The sequence below is a fragment of the Macrobrachium nipponense genome, chromosome 16, assembly GCF_015104395.2.
Source record: "Macrobrachium nipponense isolate FS-2020 chromosome 16, ASM1510439v2, whole genome shotgun sequence".
NCBI lineage: Eukaryota > Metazoa > Arthropoda > Malacostraca > Decapoda > Palaemonidae > Macrobrachium > Macrobrachium nipponense.
In genome coordinates this window covers 8,772,911-8,788,523 of record NC_087209.1, presented here as the reverse complement: position 1 = coordinate 8,788,523, position 15,613 = coordinate 8,772,911, and positions in this window count along the sequence as shown.

Here is a 15,613-nt window from a genome sequence, read left to right as displayed (position 1 = left end):
ACACTTAAATTCATTCTAGTATAAACATACACTTCAACTAAACATAAGAAGTTTTTGCCATTACTCTTCAGACACAGGGATTACCGTAAGTACCTCACTCATATTACCATTTTCACATTTACACTGCGACTCTAAACACAAGATTAAAACACTAATAAGTATTCAACTGTACCACGTTAAAAGATATTTGGATCTTAGATTGTCCAGGTATGAAACTTAGGTAAATCTTTGGATGTAAAGATACTTTCTTTAGCTACCCTATTCTGAAATGAATTCTTAAGCTTTCGTATTAGATTTTGAGTAGTGCATTTCTTTTTTTGTAATTTTTTAAAAGTTGGGAGTCAACTTTTTAATGCTGTGTACAAAGTGAGAACTAGAGCAGTGTCTGTAAAAAACTAAACATTCATCTGTCAACACGAACAGTTTTAAGTATAGGAATTGTTGCTCATTATTAAGGGACGTAAGCTGAAGTACTGAAGTCCTCATTCCTCATATTTATATATATGTATGTGAAAACTGGAAAGATTTAAAATAAAATAATCCTATGGGGCAACATTGCAATGCCCCGAAGGAGGGAATGCCCCCAGCAGGAGTTATATACAGCCAGTCGGTTGCCAGCTTTGAAGTCGACCCAAAGGGCTCAAGTTTTCTAAGCTGACAGCTGATTGCTGAGATGGGAGGAGCCTTAGAGACTTCCATTGTGTTCTCCCAAATGTCATTTAGTTTTCTATGTTACTCGTGAGGAATGCTATAATAGACACTTTCTAATGTCAAAGAAAATGTAAATGCAGTGTCTCAACGTGGGCGTGGTCAAGTTACCACTGAGATAACCTAAGCTTACGTTCACTCTTACAGTGTGATTTTGTACTTAAGCAAATTCTTGCTTGGTGTGTAGTGTCTTATGAACGATAGCGTTAAAACCAATAGACTTAAACCACCAGAATTTCTTGACAAGGTATGATGGCCCCCACAAAATAATCCTAAGTCCTCTTCCTCTATGGAAAACTTTGTAATAAGTCTACGAGTGTAAACATACATATTTGGTGTTCTTATTTCCATTTACTTGAAATTTCGAAACTTTAAAGAGTTCCTCACAGGTTCTCTTAATAGAAAATTAGTCCATAACGTAGATTTAACCTCAAAGAAAACAGAGGAATACAAAGGAAGGGACGGTGACGAATGAAATGAAATTAATTTTTTAGCTGACAATTTTTTCCTTAGAGGTGTGTGTAAGTTTACTTGTAAACATTTGTGGATATGATTATTTGATCTGTCTTCAGAGATATCCATGTAAAATATTGGCTTCTTTTAAAGGTAATTGACTAAAATTAAATTTGGCAATGTAATATGGAGAATTCTGACTTGTAAAGCATCATTTACCAAGAGTATAGAGATTAATTCCTTGGGAAGAATATCATTCTTGGTTAATGTTGGATTGGATTGACTGTATCACAAGATAATTTTTGTTTTCTGAATATCATTTATATCCTTCCAGATGTCACAAACATCTAAAGTAAGTCTCTAAGAACATTATTAAAGTTAAAACTTATCCTTTTTGGTCACGTTTATAACAAAACTTTTGATTATATAACTGACACAAGCCGTCGTTCCAAAAGGTGGTACCAGCTTGGGGCTCAAACACCTTCTCGTCTTGGGCTTGACATTTCATTCGTGTACGTGAAATAAAGAAAGGTAAAACACCACGATGGCCAGTTTTAGAAATCTGTGTGAGAAACCTTACAAATTTATCGCACAGTCAGTAATTAGTCAACCGGGTGCTGTCAATTAGGGGGAATTTTGGCAAAAAATAGCCACCTGACAAGCGTCTTCAAAAGGTAATGTATGATCATGGGACTTTCGTTATTATAGTGAAAAGGTATTTATACTTTAGCCAAATGCCTTAACAAAAGCTTTTCCGAGATTTTGAGGCTGTTAGAGGTGATATTTAGATTTAACGGCATGCAAAAGAAGTGAGGTTTTCCCTGTTCTGGGACGTAGAAACTATCCCCACTATTAGGTTACCTTTCTAATGGCAGATTTAATTCATATGAAACTAAACCCATGAAAAGTTTGGTAAGATTTAGATGAATAAGACGCTAGTTGCAATTTAATTACAGAAGTTATAGAATTCTAATGCCAATTTTTTTTTTTTTTTGACATCAGGTTGTAATGGTTAATTGGTTTCAGATGTTCAGTTTTCCTCTTGAGTGTTTATAGACAAGGAAGTGTTGTACTGGTTTACTGAGCTTTGTGATGGCTATTAGGACTGGAAATGCATGTCTCTGATGTGCGGTGCTTAAGTAATGGTGGTATGTTATTACTATTTTGTTGCTGGGAGAGTATGTGATTCGAGATTTGATTTTATTGAGCTTTTATTGCTATACAGTTGTATAAGTGGTGTAGTCTTTTCATTCCTCCAAAAGGGTCTTGTCAGGTCTACTCAGTCATAGTACATTGAGAGGTCACTAGATTGTCAAGTGATTTTGCACTTGATATATCTGATCTTGGGTAACTTAAGACGCTGGTCATAATGTATGTCAGAAATTTATTTTTTTTACTATTGATGTGCAGTTTACTTTCATAATATCAGTGGATTTGTGTAGAGGTCATACAAGTGATATAGTACTAAAATTTAAGAAGGCTTTTGGCTATGATAATTCTTTGTGGTTTTTGATGCATTGGGATTCAAATTGTTATCCTGCGGTAGTAAAGGTTTGGGATACGATAAAAGTCAAAGTTTGGTGTTTATAGACTAATGCTCAGAATGAGTTTGGCTATTGGTAAGAGTTGTGCTTAAAGTTTTCAGAGTTTGTAATCGGGGAAATATTGATGTACAGGAAAGAATGATAATGTCTAGCTTGTGACTGTGTAAAGAGATGTTGTTTTAAGATTCTCTGAAAACTGGTGTATGATAATGGAATATGGAATACCAAAGGAATTAGTTTGGAATAATTGTGTTGGGCATTTAGTGCATGCCTGTTTGTGATCACCTGGCATTTTAGTGACAGTTGACGTCAGGCCCCAGGTCTTGCTTGCGTCAATTTGGAACTATCTTTTTGATGCACGAATCAGGATTCATCATCAATTGCCTCTTTGGTGCACGATGATCGAATCACCTGTGTACATGATATGAAGATTAATGCACAGGATATATTTGATGGTATTTGAAACAGAAAAATATTAGTTCGAGATCAAATGGGATTCGGGAAGTGTCTGCTCTTGCTTGATTTTGATTAAGTCTCTAGTATATGATAGTTTTTGGTTTTTAGAAAGTTAGTCTGTAATATTAATGCGTGAGTCTTCCGCATTCTTTGGTCTGAGGTTTTAAGAACTTCTGATATTTTGAATTCGGGAAGTTTGTTGTGGCACCTTTGCTTGTAGGATGAAGTTTATCATTATGCGATACTTTCGCTTTTAGAAAGTTTGATAGCTTGTGAAACTCAAGAGATCAGTCTGCTTCTTTACATGGTAGTTTGCTTTCATGTGTCTGCTTTTGATATTTTTTTTGCATTCGGAATGTTTTTTTTGGGGGGAGCGGGTTTTGATTGTACACTAATTTGTGACATTTTCCATAAAGTTATTTTGATAGTTTGTGACATTTTTTTTTTATTTACGTGTGTTGCTTTGACTTTCATTTAATCTGTAAGTGGTGTATTTTTGCTTTTAGGACGTCTGTTAGCGTAATGGATTTGCCTTCACAAAGTCTGTTACCTTAATGGTTTTGAGTTCACAACGTCTGTTACCTTAATGGTTTTGCCTTCACAAAGTCTGTTATCTTAATTTGTTTTGCCTTCAAAGTCTGTTACCTTAATGGTTTTGCCTTCAAAGTCTGTTACCTTAATGCGTTGGCCTTCACAAAGTCTGTTACCTTAATGGTTTTGCCTTCACGAAGTCTGTTATCTTAATGGATTTGCCTTCAAAGTTTGTACCTTAATGGTTTTGCCTTCACAAAGTCTTCTACCGTAATAGTTTTGCCTTCAAAGTCTGTTACCTTAATGATTTTGTCTTCAAAGTCTTTTACCTTAATGGTTTTGCCTTTACAAAGTCTATTATTTTGAAACCTTGCCTTTCAAGATGTCTGAATGTGTTAGTTTTTAACTAAAGTGTCTGATTATTTTTTTTCCTTCCTCCTCCTCCTCCTCCTCTTCTATGAAGTCTGCTAATTTCTGATTTTTGCTTGGTGTTTGTTAGTTGACTTTTTTGCCAGAAACTGTTTGTTTTTTGCCTTGGAAGTAGTTTTAGAAAGTAGGAAGTCTCGGATTTTATGGCTAATTAATCTATTGGGTATATTCTTTTAAATTTCAAATTTCATCAGTAATCGTCTTAAAAAAAAACCTTTGTCTCCTGAATTATTTGCATAGAAAGTTTTACCTTATACGTGTCAGGTGGGATTTCTCTCTCTCTCTCTCACTCTCTCTTTCACGGGAGTGTGTGTTTTAGTGTGTATCGCTAAAAGGGGTATTGCATAAAGGTGCCACTCCAGTGTTTGTTTGGGAGGGGCTGTTGCCCAAAAAGTGTCTTGTTGGATGTGTTATTTGACATTGCGCCAGTTCCTGAACGTTTATGACTAGAGAACGTTAGGTTGTTATCGTAATTTGCACAGAAAGAGTCCATCACCTTTTTTCTTTCCTTGGTCAAGTGTCTAAAGGCCTGTCCACACGACCGGGCCTGATCGGCGTGCTCCAGGGATGACGGGCAAATTTTGGCGGACTTATCCGTGAATGTTGTCCACACGGGTGAGGCGATGGAGAGGTGGGCGTGCCCGACGATGCCAGTAGTGTGTTCAGTGAGGTACGATGAACATAGTGCCTACCGCAAAGAAGAAGATAGTGTAGCATGATAATTGCTTTGTGTGTGATGAAAAAGAAGAGAATTTGGTGCAAAGAATGGCTCAGTAAAAGAAACTTATATTTTTAACGTACGTCTGCCAGGGTCGAAGCTCAAGCCATCGGGCACCACCATGGTGATTTTGCTACAAGACCCATCGGGCAATTTGACGGTTTGCCCGCCAAGTGTGCCCATTAGAGGGGAAGTCCGCCGATCAAGCCCGATCGTGTGGACAGGCCTTTAGGGGCCCCATTCACGCACCGGTACTACCTGCAGGTCTCCGGTTTGGGTCGGAGCTTCAGTGGCCGGACGACCGAAATTGTACCCATACATTACGCAGGCGGCCTGAGTGAAATCAGGTTAGTCTACTCTCGGCTAGCAATGTGGAAGGTGTTATCAGAGAGGGAGCTACAGATTCTAGCTCTTTGTATTGTAGCTTACGAGAAACGTAAGCAGCCGAGAAGGAAGAAAAGGGTTTGGATGAAGGAATGGCTAGCAAAAAGAGAAATACTATCACACACAAACCTGTTGTCACATTTAGTATGGGAGCCTCATGATTTAACTATCTACGAATGGATGACTCTACATTTCGCAAGCTTCTAGACCTTGTGGCACCACATATACAGAGGAAAGACACTTGCATGAGATCTGCTATATCACCAACTCTCCGGTATTTAGCAACTCTCCGGTATTTAGCAACTCTCCGGTATTTAGCAACAGGAAGGTCTTACGAAGACCTGAAATTCAGCGTAGCAGTATCACCACATGCTTTGGGACGCATAATTCCAGAAACTAGCGAAGTTATATGGAAGGTATTAAGGAAAGAATATAGAAGGCAAGTGTATGATGTTTATTGTTTATATACATAAAGGTCACATATAAAGCTGATCACAATATTACAAAATACTGCGCATAAATATACACCCTATAATTATACTATATTAATTTTTATCATTATTAGCTTTGTATCCTCACATACATTACGTTTGTGGGTTACCCAAAGCACCCCATGAGAAAATAGGGTGCAGAAGCTTAGTATTATATGCTTCCTATTTTCATTTTTATTAAATTATGCCAACATTTGTATTAAACATTAATTTAATGTTCAACCATAAGAATTGCAATATACTCTTTGCTATGGCAAAGTAAGAAGTATTAAATGGAATGTTCTAATAACTCAAGACAAAACAACATGCATTGTAACTCTCTTGTTTGTTTTTGTCAATGGACAATGAATCTCCAAACAATAAATGTTTGGTCGATTATTCTTGGACATTATATATATATATATATATATATATATATATATATATATATATATATATATATATATATATATATATATATATATATATATATATATATATATATATATATATATATATATATATATATTATATATATATATATATATATATATATATATATATATATATATAGCATTCATGACCCTAATATCATACCTAAGATGTCCAAATTCTGCGTCATATAAAAAACCATTTATTAATTTTTGAGCAAATATTCATTGTTCATCGTCAACTTTACGCAATTTACTTGCTATTAATTTACCAAACAAATCATATTCATCTTCTTCACGTGCTCCCAGTAATTTGTCCCCAATGATGTCCAGAACCTCGTCAGCCTTGTTGTCCCCAATGATGTCCAGAACCTCGTCAGCCTTGTTGCTCACTGACGGTCCCGGTTGGCGGCTCCGTTTTGCAGGTGGTAATGGAAGGGGTCTTGAAGCTCCAGGCTGGGATGTAGACTGGCACATCCTTAAACTGGGACAAACATAACATGGATATTAGTATTATTGAATAAAGCAGTATTAATAAATATTATTATGCATTTATCTCCACAGTTCCCACATTCGAAGGAGGAATGGTGCCAGATTGGTCAAGACTTCGAAGAAATGTGGCAGTTCCCGCGCTGTAGACGGGAAACATGTAGCAATTGTTCCTCCCCCTAATTCAGGATCTTTCTTTTACAATTACAAAGGAATTCACAGCATGGTTCTCATGGCAGTCATTGTGCTGGCTAAATATCCACATACGTGGTCAACTCTTATCACTTACTGTTTATTACTGCTTATGTCAATCTATATCCCAACAGTAGGAGATTTTTTGTAGCATTGGAATGTGTGAGGGTTCTGTAAGAAAATACATTTATATGTATTACAGTATTACAGGCAATTTTGAAATAAAGGTGTGCATTTATATTCAGTATAATGAATTATTACCTATATTTACTAAGTATTATTCCTTTCACGCTCAGGTTATTATTGGACTATTTTATACAGATTAGGAAGTGTATATGGATGACGAAGGGAAAATTGCGCAAGTATTTACACTTTTAAGTTTTTTTTATTCTTCTAGAGCTCTATAGAATAGTTTGAGGATTCCAAGAAAAGGCTGCAAAAATGCTTCACGAGCGTGAAACGTTTTAATATGATATTTAAAGGTGTTTACATACCTCTTCAATATTTGATGATGATGTTCTTGGTGTTTCTTGGTCACGAAGGAATAAAAGCTGGTCGTAGTACCACAAACTTGGACGATAGACCTCATCTGTAGTTGCCCAGACTACTTTGAATTTTCAACCTTTTTCATTTCTTTCCTGAAAGAACTGCGCATGTTGTTTATCCTCTTGGTTACCGTGTCACGGGTAGCACTCCCATCCTTCTCTCGAAGTTTCTTCACCAATGTCTCATACGCTTCATTTTTCATATTCCTGTTTGAATAGTCTTTACTCTTAATATTCCATATACATGGATGTTGCTTGTATACATCAATGAATTCGTTCCAAAATCTTTTATCCACCCAGATGTCTGACATAGTGGTCGCCTACTAAATGGGTTCTTCTACTGCGACTTTTAACCATAGCCAGAGGATAAGCCTGCAGGCCGCGTCGAAGACACCTCACATACATTCAGGCCTGCTCGAACAGGTCTCGAGCTGTCCGGCCGCCTGTGAGTTCAAACCTTAGGAATAAAATCCCGCCATACACGCAACGATACAGTTAAACCACGCCCACAACGTTCTCACCCGGAGGCTGCAACTGAGCGTGAATGGGGGCCCTAGATGTTAGTTGCCCTACAAAGTTTGTTACTTTGTCTGAAGTTTTGCTTTGGCTAGAAAGTGGAGTTAATTTACTTAAAAAGTGAGTCACTTTGGGAGAGTTGATTTTGCCCAGCAGTGAAGATTTGCCTAAATCTTCCTTGCCTTCTGTTGATACAATTTCTTACAGTGCTTCTATTGGGGATACAGTGTTTTTCTCATAAAGAATCAGTTACGGAGAGATTCATTTTTTGTGGGGGGCGAAACCAAAGAGGAGAGGTTTTAGCCTAGGAATTCTATCATTTCTAAAGTGAGTTTTACCTACTATGAGATTCAGGGCTTCTGTAACACGGTTTTTTGGTAATAACTTTTTATCTATGAATTTCATAGATATAACGCTTATTCAGAATACACATTATATCCACACATAAATTTTGACTGTATTCTGCATTACGTAGGTTGAATAAATTTGGTACTTATAATGTAAAAGTGACCTTTTTTGAAGACGGGCCAACTTACTCAGAGGTAAGGTTTCGCACGCACTCGTTACGTAACTTATGGCAGCATTTCTTCTCTCTTTCTCGATGGATGATTGGCCATACGTAACGAAAGCTAGACCTCTGGCAACAATGACAAAAATTTAAATACAAGCAAAGTAGTACACCTTTATGAATTCTGAATCCTCTCCACTGATAGTTGTCATAATGAACAAACCAACAAAATATGTTCATAAATACAAAAACACTTCGATTATTAGTCTAACTCCCAAAATAAGTGTCATAAGAAATTATAATCTACTTTATAGGTCACAATCAGATTAACAAGATGTAGGGAATAGTTGGTAATTTTCAAAGACATAGTAGACAAGCTTGATTTGATAACTGCTGTATCCAATGTCAAGCAATTTTATTTAGCGGCTATCTACCTATTTACTAAAAAAAAAAAAAAAAAAAATAGACGGTACCGTATATTGGCTTTAAACCTTCACCAATAATTATCGTCAGAATGATGACTTCATGAGGCTCCACCCACGTTGGCCTCGTTATAATTCAGGATAACAATGAAGGCTATCACGGACATTGTTTGTTGTATTAGAAAATCTAACTTCTGGCTATAAAAACTCATTTCTCGAGTAGTAGTAAGAAGTGCTAAATGATCCTCAGGGATCCCAGCAGTTGGCCTAAACTTTTAATTCATGTATATTGCAGCTATTACTAATTTTGCGGCACTACTGCTACAGTAGTATTACTACGCTAGCACAGATACCCCACCCACATCAATGTATCGTTCCGCCATTCATAAAGTCTTTATATCCAACATGGTCGTACAGACTAAAGAAGAAGAAAAAAATTATATCGGGTGATCCGTTGGTCTGCTGGAGATTTTAGCACACATAATCTTGTATTTACTTTGGATAAAAATCTTATTTTAACAAAAATAGTTATATAAAGACTGTTTACATACAATCTCTCTCTTTCTCTCTCTCTTGGTGGCATAGTGAATAGTTAATGGAAATGTTCAAAATCCTGAATGACATTACAAGTATTATAATCACGTTACGCTAAATACAAATCAGACCATATACATTGGATTTAAACTAGAAACTGAATAATTACCTATTCAGGCTATAGTAAGTATGGCCACGGGCTTTCTCTTGACTGTATAAAGTTGCAAGTCGTAAGACAAATACAGTTTTGCAACCACGGGGACAGTTCCAAATCCCGTTAGCCATTCTTGACTACTATGGGTTTCAGAGCCGATGGAATAAGGTGAATGGGTTTCTGTCTGGTGGATGGGCGGGGCAACATTTCGTAAAAGGATGTTTACTTTGCTTACGTAATGAATGTTTTTCGACTCTTGGCTCGCAATCATTGGCCATGGCGTCGGCTAGATCATTTTTACTCTATAAAAATTAAAACTATCGGGTTTAGGTTATTGATAATGCTGACAAAATTTGTGTATAGTTGTAAAATATACATATGTCAACTTTCAGCTACCTCCGATGCTTTGATAAGGAGCAAAATCCAAAAAACCGTGTTACAGAGGCCCTGAATTTCATAGTAGTAGTACTCACAAGAATAGATGTCTAGTATTCTCCGAGATATTTGTTACATAAGGGGTAACTAAATCTTCAAGATTTAGTTAGGTCAGTAACCTAGAAAATGCATAGTTAGTTACTGCAACAGGAATAAGTAAAAGTAATCCTTTCTTAACTAACACGCATACAGGAAACTCTGTTTCTATACCTTTGTTAAGATTGGAAAATGATGTAATAAGAAGGATGGCAGACTTAGTAAAGATTACAGAGGTGAGATGGTATGGGCATGTATTGAGGATGGATGACGAGGGCTTGGCAGGAACCTGTTAAAGGAAGATCGAGAGGAAGATCGAATTAGATGGCGAGATAAAGTGAAGGAAGATATGGAGAGAAGAGGTTTGGTGGAGGAGGATGATGCCTTTTATAGAAGGCGCATCGGGCAACTGACCCCTTATGTAGGGATAACGGTAGGAAAGAAGAAGATAAGAGTACCCTAATTCTTTTCAGCACGTAATATAAATGTCAAAATCGGTTAAAATGACATTTTTTTTAAGGTTTTTTAATAGTGTGCAATTACACACTTAGACCAAGATTTAGAGTATCAAACAAAGAGTTATTGAGACTTGATTTGCCCATTGCTCAGTTTTAGCACTTTAAGGCAAATCTTGATGTATGATTTCTAAATTAAAAGCAGTAAATCTTCCATGAAATTTTTCCAGACCAGTACAGGGGAAATGGCAATGTCCATTATTCTGGGGACGATCAATAAAAAGTTGCAATTTTTTTGTCTTGTAGCCATGGCCACATGAGCATGTTAAACGGTAATTTCGTGTGTAGGTCTGATCTAGTGAGCAACAGGAAATTAAAATTCGCCGGTAATTTTCAGGCCTGTTGGCCATTTCTGATTTATAAAACAAACTTGAATCTTTATATTCTTGTACTGAGCAATACAAAACTGATTCACAAAAACTTGTAAAAACTTGAAGCAGAAAGATTTGAGAAGACTTGCTAGCTTAAAAACACCCGAGGGAATGTCCCAATCAAGTCCTGGGCATTCCTCCCTAATTACCTGGTAATGGGATAGATTTTTGTAAGACATACAGAATCTGAACTGGCCTGGTGGTCCACGTGTACGGTGAAGGCGACGTTAGTCAGACCTGCTGTCCTGCTGGGGGAGGAAGAACTGGGCAGGAGGATATTAGCTTTGCACGTCTCTGACCATTTACCTGCCTCAATCACTTACATTGAATGGTGTTAGACTTATAAGACGAATTTGTGGTCTGTTTTGGGAGGGGGACGTGCCCCAAGGCACGCTTGTTCCACAGAAGGCATTTGAGTCACTTGTCTGCTCTGGGAGCGGCTGTACGTGTCTTGGTGTAATTAAATGCTTTTGTTGTAACAAAAGACTAAAGGATGATTTGTAATTCGTTATAAAATAAAGTTAATTATATTTTGTTTGGTTTACTTGTTAAATTCCCGTAATTCTCTTGTTCAGGAAGACATCTGAGAATATAAATGAATATTCTGTACTTTGCATATAATTTTGTAGAAGAAAGTAATTAACTGAAAATAGCGCCAAATTAAGAATTTAGAATGAGTAAACTGAATTAAAAGTAATTTACAAAAATTATTTTGACCAAGTAATTAATTGGTGCGAGGAATGCTAATAGACTAGGTCTTAAAAATGCAATTGAAATTCACCTAAAATCGTTAGTGGTAAAAAATAAGGCCCTATAATCATGGAGTTTGGTGCTTTACAAGTTAGAATTGAACGTATGGCATCATCAAATTTATTTGGGCAAAGTTATTTGAAGGAACAAAAGCTCATTATAAAACCATTAAGTGAAAATTGACAGTTTGTCCTGAAAATTTCAACTAAACTGGAAAAATTTGAAAAATAATCGGGGATTTTGAAGTCACTCCTATAGAGCATTTCTATATAGGATGGGTGTCAAAGGAGTTTTGACGTCAAATGTAATATAAAAATAGCAATATTGAGGCAATATTGAAGTCTCGTGTGTGTAACACTGTTATGGACTCGACAAAGCTACAATTTTGCCGCCTGTATCGGCATTTTGATATCAAATTTGACGTCAAAATGGAGTAAGATGCCAGGTTAACTGGCCGTGTGATGCCCTTGAAAAGTGTACAAAGTTATTTTAGTTAACTCCAAACGGAAAAGAAACAGTTCAGTGATATATAAAATTATCTCTGGGCATAAGGATCAAATAGCCGCGTCAATTAATATTTACGAATAAATGATCCATCAACAGTTCTAAGCCAAGAATTGTCAGGTACAAAGTCGATGTCAAATGGCTATTACATTCGATATATTTCTCTGCGTCGCCGTCTTTCCCTTTTTATTCCTCTGTTTTCTGTGAAATTAAATCTACTTTAAGGACTCATTTTCTATTAAGAGATCATGGGAGGACCTCTTTTAGTTTCGATATCTGAAGAAAATGCAAATAAGAATACCAAATATGTATCTTTACACCCGTAGACATAATACAAAGTTATCTATAGAGGAAGAGGACTTAGGATTCTACGGGCCGAACAAGGGAAAGGGCCATGCCAACAAGAAGTGTTGGCTTAATACAACAACAACTTAGGATTATTTTGTGTTGGCCATCATACCTTGTAAAGAAGTTCTGGCGGTTTAAGTCTATTGGTTGTAACGCCATCGTTCATAAGACACTGCACACCAAGCAAGAATTTTGCCTAAGTACAAAATCACAGCTGTAAGAGTGAACGTAAGCTTAGGCTTGTCTCAGTGGTAACTTGACACACCCACGTTGACACTGCATTTACATTTTCTTTGATATTTGAAAGTCTACTATAGCCTTCCTTACGAGTAACATAGAAAACTAAAAGACATTTGGGAGAGAACGATGGAGGTCTCTTAAGGCTCCTCCCACTTCAGCAATCAGTTGTCAGCTTAGAAAACTTAGAGCCCTTTGGGTCGACTTCAAAGCTGGCAACCACCTGGCTGTATATACCTCCTGCTGGGCGCATTCCCTCATTCGGGGTATTGCAATGCCGACCCCAAGAATAAAAAAAAAAAAAAAATAGAGTAGACCAACCTTGTCCATGATTGCAATTATTTTTTGGATTTAAATAAAAGAGCATCCTATTAATATTGTTTTTATTTCCTCTGTTACATTTGGTTCATACAAAAACTTTATGTCATAATATTTACTATAATGCCAGTCTACACTGTCTAGCTTTGCCCAACGAACCTTCGATGTGACGTCAGAAGCGGGAAAAGTTCGTTGGGAAAAGCTCGGCCTAACGGTCTTCGAATAGACCCAACAACGACGTCGTCTTACCTTTGAAAGTCACAACCTATGACGTCCCTAAATTACATCATTCCACAGGCAAAACTTGTGACGTCATAATTTATTTAATATCTGCGAATGTCACTGTCTTAGTCAAGCACGCTATTACACAGGAAAAGAAAAGCCTTTTGCTAACGCTATAACCTTTAGACGTCATAACCTTGTACTAATATGGTGAATAGACCGATTGCATCACAACCTATGACGTCATAAGCTTTTACTAGTATGGTGTGAATAATAGATTACGTCACAACCTATGACGTCATTCGAATTCCCAAGGGAAAGCATTGATGACGTCACCTTTGCTAGTATGGTGAGAATAATTACGTCAACCTATGAAGTCATTCGAATTCCCAAGGGAAAGCTTTGATGACGTCATAACCTTTCACTAGTAAGGTGACTAGAACGATTACGTCACAACCTAGGACGTCATTATACATTCACACCCTTCTACAGGGACAGCAGATATAATTACGTCATCAACTTAGACGTCATATTTCCATTCCAAAAGGAAGGATTTTTTTCTTTTTAACGAAGTCTAGGATAGCTATTTTCTTTACAAATTCTAAAGGACCATTTCACGTATTACATGAATTTGTCAAGAATTCTTATATTCCTGATTTTGTGTGCTTTTTCAAAGGTACTTCCAACGTTTCGTTCCTACTTAATATTAAGCTATAAGCAGCTCATTGCTTCTATGGAGAATTAGAACTTTAAAATTATTAAAACTTGCCATTTCTATAAATCATCTGTGACCTGAGAGAGAGAGAGAGAGAGAGAGAGAGAGAGAGAGAGAGAGAGAGAGAGAGAGAGAGAGAGAGAGAGAGAGAGAGAGAGAGAGTTTTACCTAACAATGAAATTATGCAAGAGTTTTGCCTAACAAATTTTACGAGTGAGAGAGATTTACCCAATTGAAATTTTACGAGAGAGGGAGTTTTACCTAACAAATTTAACGAGAGAGAGAGATTTAACTAAGAGTGAGTGAGTGATTTACCTAAACAAACTTTTACGAGAGAGAGACAGATTTACCTAAATGAGAGAGACTTACTAACCGAAATTTTACAAGAGAAAGAGACAGATACAATATGATGAAACTGCAAAAAGCAAAAAGAAATGCAGTACCATTAGAGGATGATGTGGTAAACGACATCAATCAAGTTGGAGAACAAAAATAAATTACGAAATAAAGGGTGAGTGAGGTGGATGGAAGAATCACAGAAACTGACAGAGGTTAGGAAAGTTCAGTTAAATGAACAAATGGCGTCGAGAAAGAGAGACCTTTAGGAAATTAAACCGAGAAGCAAAAAAAAAAAAAAAAAAAAGTCAAAGTCATGACTTGAAAACTCTATGCTCCAACTACAACAAACACTGACAACACTGGGAATACCAGAGATTGATTAAGGATTCATAACGGGTATAGTATGGTACAAGAAAGAACTTGACCAAAGAGCTCAATGGAATGTGGACTTATAGTAGTATATAAAACACCTGGAATTCAACTGATAATTATAAAGAAGAATTATCTGATAAAACACAGTACACAGATGATGATGGAGCTGTTACACAAGCGTCTGGTCTAGAAAAATGCCCTCATGGTACAGCGAAGAGGAGGGGCAGTTTTGGTGGTATGATATGCATGTGCACAAAGTGAATTATGTTGTGCTCAGTGGAGCCTCTCAATTATTCATTCGCTGACATACATAGGAATATGAGATCTGGGTATGAGGGAACTTCAGATGAATGAAACTTATTAAGTGCCAGATGAAGTTTCAGAAGAGAGACCAAGATGGAAGACAGTAGAAAACCTGTCATTCCGTTTCGTGAAAGGTACTGGTCCCGTGCCATGGATGCTATGTACACTATCGACAAAATCCAGGACTTCATCAGAATGACACAAAATTACTTTCTTTGGATTCTGGGATGAGGAAACAGAGTCAAGTTCAGAAGGAAAAGTTATCCTCTTGCATGAAAAATCAATGTGATACAATAAGTCAAAATGCTAAAATGATACCAACTGGCACACAAACATGATTCGCACCAATTCCAAGCCTCCTTGTGATAGTGATGGACTGGTTAATAGCATGTATATAAAGATGGTTATAAGAACCTGCTTTAAGCAGATGATTTGACCACAATGACAGTCAGAGCGAGAGAATTACAGATTTCAGTGATAGCTGTCCAAATAGATTATACAGGACAGGTGTAATAAAACTATCAAATAATGGGTAGAATACAAAGATACTAATGGTAGAGGGAAAAGAGCATTTGGTGGAATTCAGGAGACAACGCACAATGTGAGAAAAGGTTGACATACCGATTAATGGAAGTGAAGTTACCAGCAGCAGGAAAATTTATGA